This window comes from Phoca vitulina, unplaced genomic scaffold, assembly GCF_004348235.1.
Source record: "Phoca vitulina isolate PV1807 unplaced genomic scaffold, GSC_HSeal_1.0 scaffold7, whole genome shotgun sequence".
NCBI classification, from domain to species: domain Eukaryota; kingdom Metazoa; phylum Chordata; class Mammalia; order Carnivora; family Phocidae; genus Phoca; species Phoca vitulina.
This window is the reverse complement of record NW_022589710.1, coordinates 40,789,012-40,798,059: the sequence shown is the minus strand read 5'-3', so window position 1 is coordinate 40,798,059 and position 9,048 is coordinate 40,789,012. Positions and strand designations below refer to the sequence as shown.

General features: G+C 45.4%; 1 long non-coding RNA gene across 1 annotated transcript in view; it reads left to right on the top strand.

The window, feature by feature from the left end:
• The window catches only part of LOC116632686, a 9,048-nt gene extending 2,569 nt beyond the window's left edge, over positions 1–6,479 (top strand). Inside the window, exons 3-4 of the long non-coding RNA XR_004299485.1 lie at positions 3,478–3,597; positions 5,287–6,479. This is a non-coding gene — a long non-coding RNA (uncharacterized LOC116632686). The remainder of the gene's footprint in view (positions 1–3,477; positions 3,598–5,286) is intronic.
• Positions 6,480–9,048: the final 2,569 nt, after the last annotated feature.

The window sequence follows — 9,048 nt, the reverse complement described above, 5'->3', positions numbered from 1 at the left end:
CTCTCTCAAATAAATAAATAAAAAATCTTTAAAAAAAAAAAAAAAAGAATAATTTAGACTTAGAGATTCTAATGCAGGAAGAACCCTTTTTCTAATTAAAAATTGTTTTAAATTTTTGGTTTTTTTAATTTGACAGCTTTATTGAGATCCAGTTCACATACCATACAATCACAATTTAAATGTATAATTACATATTTATAGTGTATAGTCCAATGGGTTTTAGTATATTTACAGAGCTGTGCAACCATTACCACAATCAACATTTTCATGATCCCAAAAAGAAACTCTACACCCATTAGCAGGCACTCCCTACACCCCTCTTACCCCGCCACAACCAATAAGCTACTTTCTTTCTCCATAGATTTACCCATTCCAGACATTTCATATGAATGGTATCATATAACATGTGGTCTTCAGAATTAATTTTTTGTAGCTCACAGCTACCATAATGACTTTTAAGGCCAGAACTAATTTTTTTATTTCCATTTATTTATCTAGACCCTACCTGTTCTAAAAGGACTTAAACTGGCTCTTTGAGTTGATAGTATTCCTAGGTCCTCCCAGATTTCCAGTACAAATCTTAATACTCTAAGCGTAGGTACTGGAAGATGGCTTAGAGTTGGACCCAGGTTGGTGGTGAGTAGTCAATCATCCCAGTTTGGGGCTGCTGGGGTCCTGGGACTTGGGATCCCTGGTGCTAAAACTAGGAGAGTCCTGGCAAACTGAGATGAGTTGATCACTCATATGAGTCAGAGGGCATGGTTTTCTTTCTCCCTGTTCCAGAAATCCAAGTAGGAGCTCCCCCCTCATCACTGCAAGGGCAGGAAGTAAAGGAGAGAAAAGGTTGGGAATTAATACTTGGTATCTGTATTGCTATCATTGTTATGTTTAACAGCAGGAATGGCAGCTACTATTTATTGAGGACCTACTGTGTGCTAGATACTTGGTAAGGACAACTTTATACATGTAGCCACTAATTTTGACAACAATCCTCCAAATTAAGTATCATTATCACCATTTTACACATGAGGAAACAGTCTCACAGAGATTTTTGTAACATCAAAAACTACCTGGGTGGCGCACTTGTTTGAGCACCGGACTCTTGGTTTCAGCTCAGGTTGTGATCGTGGGGTTGTGAGATTGAGCCCCGTCGGGCTCCGCACTCAGTGTGGAGTCTGCTTGAGATTTTCTCTCCCTCTGCCCCTCACTCTCCTACCCCCACTCTCTCTCTTTCTCTGAAAGAAATAATCTTAAAAAAAAAAAAAAAAGACAAAGCATGTATGTTGCAAAACAAGAATTCATTCTTGTTTGTTCCAAAAGTTATACTTTTCCAAATACATCATATGGCCCCTCCTACCCCCAATAAAAATAGCAAATAGTGACACAAATTGTCCTTACATATTTCTTGATCTTCCTGAAAGTGCTTTCTTGCATACCAGCTCGTGTTATCTGCATAACATCCCCATAAAGTGAGACATTAATTAACCCCCTATTGAGACACCGAACAGGTTACCAGCTTACCTCACCTCTCACATGGGAGTTAGCATGGGGTTTCTTGTTTTAATTCAAGATTCCTTGGGTAGTCTTCAAAGCCCTGTGACAATAAATAAGTAAACCCACCTGACCCCAGAGGATCTGGACGTATTCAAGTTATCTTGACCACAGAAAGTCAAGAGTCCAAGATGGGTGGGCCAGGCAGGGCTGAACCAGCAGAGTTGAGGGGCAGTTCCCACCCTGGGGAGGAAGATCCTGAGCTCAGGTGGTTGGTTGGTTGTCTGAATATGCAGGCCTGTGCCATCACCCTTCCTCAGATATTCAGGAGCCTATGACCCCAGACAGGCTCAGTGACCCGGGCACTGTTGGCCTCTAGCCAGGGGGCTTTGCAGAGGTCAGAGGTCAGAGCAGGGCTGCTCAGACTAGGAGGCCCTGTTCTGGGAAAAAGGACACCTGAGGCAGTGTGCACCTAATGCTGCCCAGTCAGTAAGTATAAGAGAGTGACCCAACACCCCACCCCACCCCGCCCCCTGCTTTTCTGAAGCACTGACAAATCTTTGACACTTTTATCTGGTAAAAATCAGGTAAACTGGATGAAAGTGTTGTTCCCATTTTACACTCAAGGAAAAGCCAAGGTAGCAAAGAGAGTGTCTATCTGCTCTGTCTTCAGATAACTGTCCAGATCCCCCCTCACCAGGTTCCAGTCACCCTGTTTCCCTGTTTCTACTTTCTGCCCTTTGCCCCAGGGCTGGGCAGTGACTCTGGGAGTCAACCAGCTGGGAAGAAGGAAGGCACTGGGGGCAGCCTGTGGCCTGAGGCTCTTGCAGACAGAAACCCCACCCACATTGGCTCCTGGTCATTTGACACTGCATTCCCTTGATGACTTTCTTCCTCAAGGCTGCCCAGGGCAGTTCATTCTCAGGTGACTTCATGGTGGATCGGCTCTGCTAACTCTGAGCTGCAGGTGGATGGAGGAATGGAAGGGCCCCTCCTTCAGACTGTCTGAAGAGGCAGAGGCAGGGCTGTGAATTCTGGCCCACTTACATCAGAATGTCTGCCAGGCACTATGCTAATGGCTTTACATACATGATTTCATGCAATCCTTGCAGGAACCTGGGAAGTAGGTATGAATCCTATTATCGCCATTTTACAGATTAGGAAACTGAGGTATAGAGAGGTAAAGATACGGCCAAAGCCATAGTTACTAAGTATCAAAGGCCTACCTACCTCTTAGGGAATACAACCTTAACTTGTACTGCAAAAGACAAATGTGATTTTTAAAGGGGTACCACAGCCCGTTACCTGCAGTGCTGGAACCTGCCTGGACTATCTTTCAAGAACCAACTGTAAACTTGCCAAGATTTTTGTGAGCCAGCAGTTAAACACAGGCCTTATTAAAAATTAAATTATACATGTAAAATTAAATAAATTGTGTTTTAAGTAATAAATACCAAAACTTATCACTTCCCAATTATTTTACTATATTGTATCCTTATCTAATAATGTTTCCAAGTTTATTTACATCTATTATATATGTATCATGGGAATGCTGTGTACTATGCTACTTAGCATCTCTTCCCAACTCCATGTTCAATAACACCTCCTTGATAGCTTGAAATCAGACATGGTAGAATTTTTTACATCACAGAAATTAGCAAAGCTACTGGTCAGACCCCCCTCCCAAAACAAGCTGTTAAACATTTACCAGCCCCTGTGTCTGCAGAAGCCACCCTGTGGGCCAGCATAGGCTAGATACACTCACCAACAAAGCCAGTAGGGTGAGTGAGGGTAGGGAGCATGTGAGGTGCCTCTAGGAGACAGGCAGACCTCAGTGTGTCAGTTCCATCTGCCTCCACTGAGGTTCACTATGAAGAGTTCTTTTTCTTTCTTTCTTGCTTGCTTGCTTGCTTGCTTGCTTTCTCTCTCTCTCTCTCTTTCTTTTTTTCTTTTCTTTTCTTTTCTTTTTTTTTTTAATTTCTCCAGGTAGAGCTGGATCTCCAGTTACGAAGGGAGAAGAAGGGGCAGGAACCTGAGAAGAAGCCTGCCTGGAAGAAGAGGTGCCGGACCCGAGTCCCTTGTGAATGCTGACATCTACTGGTGGGAGTGAGTATGCAGGCTTCTGCTTTGTTACCTTCTGACAAGGTTCTCTCCCTCCACAAAGCACAGCCCTGGTGGTCCTCAGCACAGGGCACAGGGACTGTCCTTGTGGAACAGACAAATGGACCATGGACAGAAGCACCTGCTTCAAACCAGAGGGTTTCAATTACTCCCTCAGAACCTATGCCTCCTTTGGATAGCAAGTATTTTAATAGCACTCCCTTACTACCATGAAATGAAAATCACAGATAACATAATCTGCCTACACACATAACTATAAAAACTAAATGCATACATATGTTCACCAAAAGACATCAACACGAATGTTCTCAGTACCATTATTCACACCAGCAAAAAGCTGGAAGCAACCCCAAAGCCCACCTACAGTAGAATGGAAAAATACATGGTGGTATAGCCATACAGTGGAATACTATGCAGCCACAAGAAAGAACAAACTGCCGATTCACACACGACATTGACGAATCTCACAAATATGATTTTGATAGAAAGCAGCTAGACACAAAAAAAATATACGCCATATGATTCCATTTATATAAAGTTCAAAGATAGGCAAAATTAATGTGCAGGGTATTAGAAGTCAGAATGGTGTTACCTTTAGGAGAAATCATGCAGGAGGGGACTCCCAGGATGCTGAGAATGTTCTGTTTCTCGATCCGAGTACCGGTTACACAGGTGTGTTTGTTTTGCAAAAGTTCATAGAGTATATACTTACGATTAGTTCACTTTTTTGCAGTATGTAGTTATTCAATAAAAGGTTTACCAAGCAGGGCACCTGGGTGGCTCAGTTGGTTAAGTGACTGACTCTTGGTTTCAGCTCGGATCACGATCTCAGGATCCCAGGATCGAGCCCTGCATTGGGCTCCACACGCAGCACAGAGTCTGCTTGGGATTCTCTCTCCCTCTCCCTGTGCCCCTCCCCCACTGCTCGTGCTTTCTCTCTCTCTAAAATAAATAAATAAATATTTTTTAAAAAGTTTACCAAGCAAAATCAGTTAATTAATACAATGCTTGCACCTAGAATCACCATGACTTTGGCAACCCTAAATGCAGATGGCTACAGGTATGCAGTTTTAGAGACTCAAGTGCCTTGTGTAATTCTTCTGAAATGGTGAGTGCTTGGTAAAATGCTGAAAAGTAAAACACACTCTTTTTGCAATTTACATGATAGTCGTCATTTGGATCATTATAAACAGGTTGTTTTTCCTGCATAGACATCCAGTGGGGCATACAAGGGCCTGTGGAGCCCAGGATGGTCCCTTGCTCTGCAGAGCTGTCCTGTCCATTGCAGACTGACTAGTGTCCCCCACCCCTGTCTGTGGAATGGGGGTGATGGCCGTATCCACCTTGTAAGGCTGTCGTGAAAATTAAACGGGTTCACTTCACTAAAGTTCTTAGAACAGAGTCTAGCATACAGTAAGCACAAAATACGTGCTTGAGATTATTATCACCCTGACCGCCCACCCACTAAATGTCTGTGGTTCTGTCAATCATTTTAACAACCCAAAACACTCCCACAGGTGTCCAAACAACCCCTAGGGGGTGACCCCGCCCATCGTGAACCATGGTTTGAGACCCTACTGGACCAAAGCTTATGCAATGCCATTCACTCACTCACTCACTCATTCATTTACTCATTCCTTCACCAAGTCTGTGCTGATGACTGCTTTGTTCCAGGCTCGACCTCCAGTTGCCACCAGGCTGAGTGGGGAGACAAAGATGTCCACAGAAGACAACAGCACACTGTGACAAATGTTTGCACAGCCCAGCAGCAGCAGATTGTCCATCTTTGGCTCTAGCCTGCTGCCGAGGGGTTTGGTCTGCCCTGTGGTTTGTTTTAATTTTTTTATTTAGTTGCCAGTGTTTGAAAATCAGAAGGTTTCACGTAAAACACCCAGACGTTCCGCTTCTCTTTAAAAGTCCAAAGCTCTAAAAACACTGGGGCTGCATCTGTGTGTGTGGTCAGGAGCCCTGCATTTGCCATAGCCCCCACCTGACCTGCATTGACTTCCTTCCCTTGAAGACCCTGGAGCTTGGGGCCACTGTCACAGATCCATCTGCTGGTAGCTATGGGGACCCTGAGGAAAACTAAAAGCTTCCAGGAGGGGCAGAGGAGTGAGCCTTGGAGGCTCAGTGGGAGGCAGTTCAAGCGGGAAAGGGCACATGGAGGACACAGCATGTTCAAAGGCCATGCTCTGAAAACCGTGGCGTGTGTGAGCTCGAGTCCCAAGGACATGGAGGCACATCACAGCAGAGGGGGGCCTGGGAGCAGCTGGGAGCAGCTGGGAGCCAGGCCAGAGCTTTGAACTTCCCAGGCTTGAGACCAGACTGCTTTCTCTGCATACTTGCTTGACAGAGGTACAAGTTCAATCTAAGAACGAGTGCCAAGGGTGAGGTGTTGTCAGACATTGCCCACAGAGTCTTTGCACCTGGGCTTGCCTATCACATGCCTGGGGGGTTGGAGGACTTTGGGAGACGTGCAAGAAGCATGAAGAAAGTGGCGGGAACAGGGTGGTCCCCGGGGCTGGCCTAATATGGTATGACTGAAGGTGGCCTGAAATATACCATTCACATTGCCTAACTCAGTGCTTCTCAGAATGTGGTGGGCACACAGATCACCTGGGGATCTTGTTAAAATGCAGATTCCAATTTAGCGGGTCTGGGATGGAGCCTGAGAGTCTGCATTTCAAACAACCCACCAGGGATGCTACTCTACTAGTCTAAAACCACACCTGGAGAATTCTAGTTTATGGTTTTCAACTGTGGCACTATCAATATTTTGGATCAGATAATTCCTTTTCCTGGGGGACTGTCCTGTACATTGTAGGATATTGAGCAGATCTGATCTCTACCCACTAGATGACCGTAGTAGCCCCCTAATCGTGACAACCAAAAATGCCTCCAGGTATTGTCACATGTCTCCTGGGGGGGGGGGGGGGGACAGAACATGCCCTCAGTTGAGATCCGCTGCTCTAGAGTCTACATGAACTTTTAAAATCTAAGAGTTTATATGTTTATGGGTTTTGCTGGAATATAGAGAACCTTCAAGACACTGAGGCAGAGCAGACCATGTAATTTGTGGGGCTCGGTGCAAAATAAAAATATGGGTGCTCTTGATCAAAGAGCAGGACAAAAGTACTGCCAAAGGCACTAGAATATAAAGCTTTTGCCTATAGAAATACTTCATCACTTTTAAACATAATAGGGATAATAGGGATATGTTAGTAACAACATAAACTCACAAATCGTAAAAAATTATTTGGGGTGTCATTATGCCATAAATAATAATACTTTATTAATGTTAGATCTAGAATAATCCTAAGAATTTTCTGGCTTGCTTTTCTGTAAATTCATTTATTAGGTCATCAAAATGCATAATTTTAGCAACTTTATTTTCAATCTCTGTAATGGAGAGTGATGTTAGTTGCTCTTAGCAAATGCAAGATCGCAAATAATTTTCAATAATTTTTAATCTTGAGGAGGAATCTTCTGCGGCTGTAACTGTTACTAAAGCTGTTAAGAGTATTTTATGGGTTGTGACAACATTGGAAAGCATTTCTGATAAATTATTTCAAAATATAAAGTTCAGTGCATTTAGAGCTGACGACTCTTGTGGAACAACTTTTCTAAGCAGATTTAATTCTTCATACAAATCAGTTTCATGCAAGTCTGAATTTGATCTTAAATGTAAGTTTACACAATGGCCTTTTAATGTTTCCGCTAACATTTCCTGTAACTCGTGGAGGTCATGCAAGAAACTGAAAGTGACTTCAGCTATTGTGTATAATTTAAAACACCTACTTGTGAGTTCTTTCATTGTATCTTCAATTACAAGAACAGATGAATTTTGAACTCGTCTTGCTTGTTAGTAACTGGTTTAGCTGAAGCTTCCTGTGAATAGAGTGTTCTTCTCCAGTTAATGCAACGATGACCTTTAAATCTTACTTCTCTTTCTAGGCCTGTGACTATTTGCTCTGCCATTTTGCAGCGGTTTTCAAAGTTGTAGATTCTAAACTCCTTGACGAACTCTAGTGACTCCCTGATAGGCTCGATCGCAATGTCTATGCATATCCTTCAATTTGGTAATGATTTACTGACAAAGTTGACTGCCTGGGTGCCGGCAACCCCTGTCTGGGAGCCCCGATCCGAGAGTTCATCTTGGCACAGACGCTGCAAGGTTGGGCTCCGGGGATGCAAATGGGCCACCCGCCCGGGGTCCTTGCCCTCTTGTAGAGCTCCTCTCCCCCCCCCCCCCCCCCCCCCCCGCAGTTGCCGCTACTGCTGTCACTGCCCCTGGTCCAGGCCCGGGTCTGGCCTGGCCACCTTGGGGCCCAGTGGGGCTGCAGACGGTCCCAGGACGGGGAGCATGTGCAAGGTCCTGAGGCCCGTTGCTCTGTGTTTTTGCTGCCTTGCCCTGCCCTGTGCTGTCACCCAGGTACCTTATCTCATGCAGGCTCCGTGGACCCACTGGATTTCACTTACAAAACACCTGCTTGCCTATTTCACAGATAAAATTATTAAGAATTTCAAGACTGAGACAGAAGCAAAAGCATTAAACACCCAGGCAGTGTCCTTCTGGGCACAGGGCCTCGCTCAATGACACGGGCGGCACACCCGGGAAGCCTGCCGCGCACCGGGTAGCGATAGGCAGTGCAAGAGATGGGGCTTAGTGAGAGCAGTTCCCAGGAGAACCCAGGGGCCTCTCCGAGGCAGCAGGAGGGCAAATGGAAAGGGGAGCTGAGCTTGAAGACTCTGAGGGCAATTGTGGGGTGGCACTGATTTTAGAATCAACATAGGCCTCCCCGGCACGGCTCGGGCTCCGTGGGGGCAGGCTGCTCTGCACCCTGGCGGGGACAGGAGTGCCTGGGGAGAGCACGTCCCAGGAGACCCGCTGGTGCCCACAGCTTCTTAGGGAGCGCCTACCACTAACTTCAAGCGATACCCCCTCCTCTCGCTGCTAACTGCACTTCCTGCACTTCCTCTCTTTGCTGCTCTCCTCCAACCTTTACCATCTCTCCCTTCTCTGGCCTGCCCCCTTTGCAAATTTGTTTGGGGGCAGGCCCAGATCTTCCTTGGTGGTAAGAAATACTTCCAGAGAAAAATTAATTTCAGAGCAGCGAGAAAGATGAAAGCTTCTCCCAAAGGCTAAGAACAAATGGAAAAAACATGACAAAAGGAAGCTGGCCTCAAAATGCAGATACCTTTTGAAGGCTTTGGTGAAATCCAAGCCTCCAGCCTCTCAGCAGCTTGCAGGGAATATCAGCCCAACTTCTGAAGTCACCGCCCAAGAATAAGCCCGGGTCGGGCTGAGATGAGCAATGACAACAGAGAATTTGCTCGGCTGATGGAACATCCTGGCCCCAGACACCCATTGTCAGGGATGACTCTGGGGCTGTGGCTTCTAATAAATTACACGTGTGCACAAGGTCCTGTAAAAAA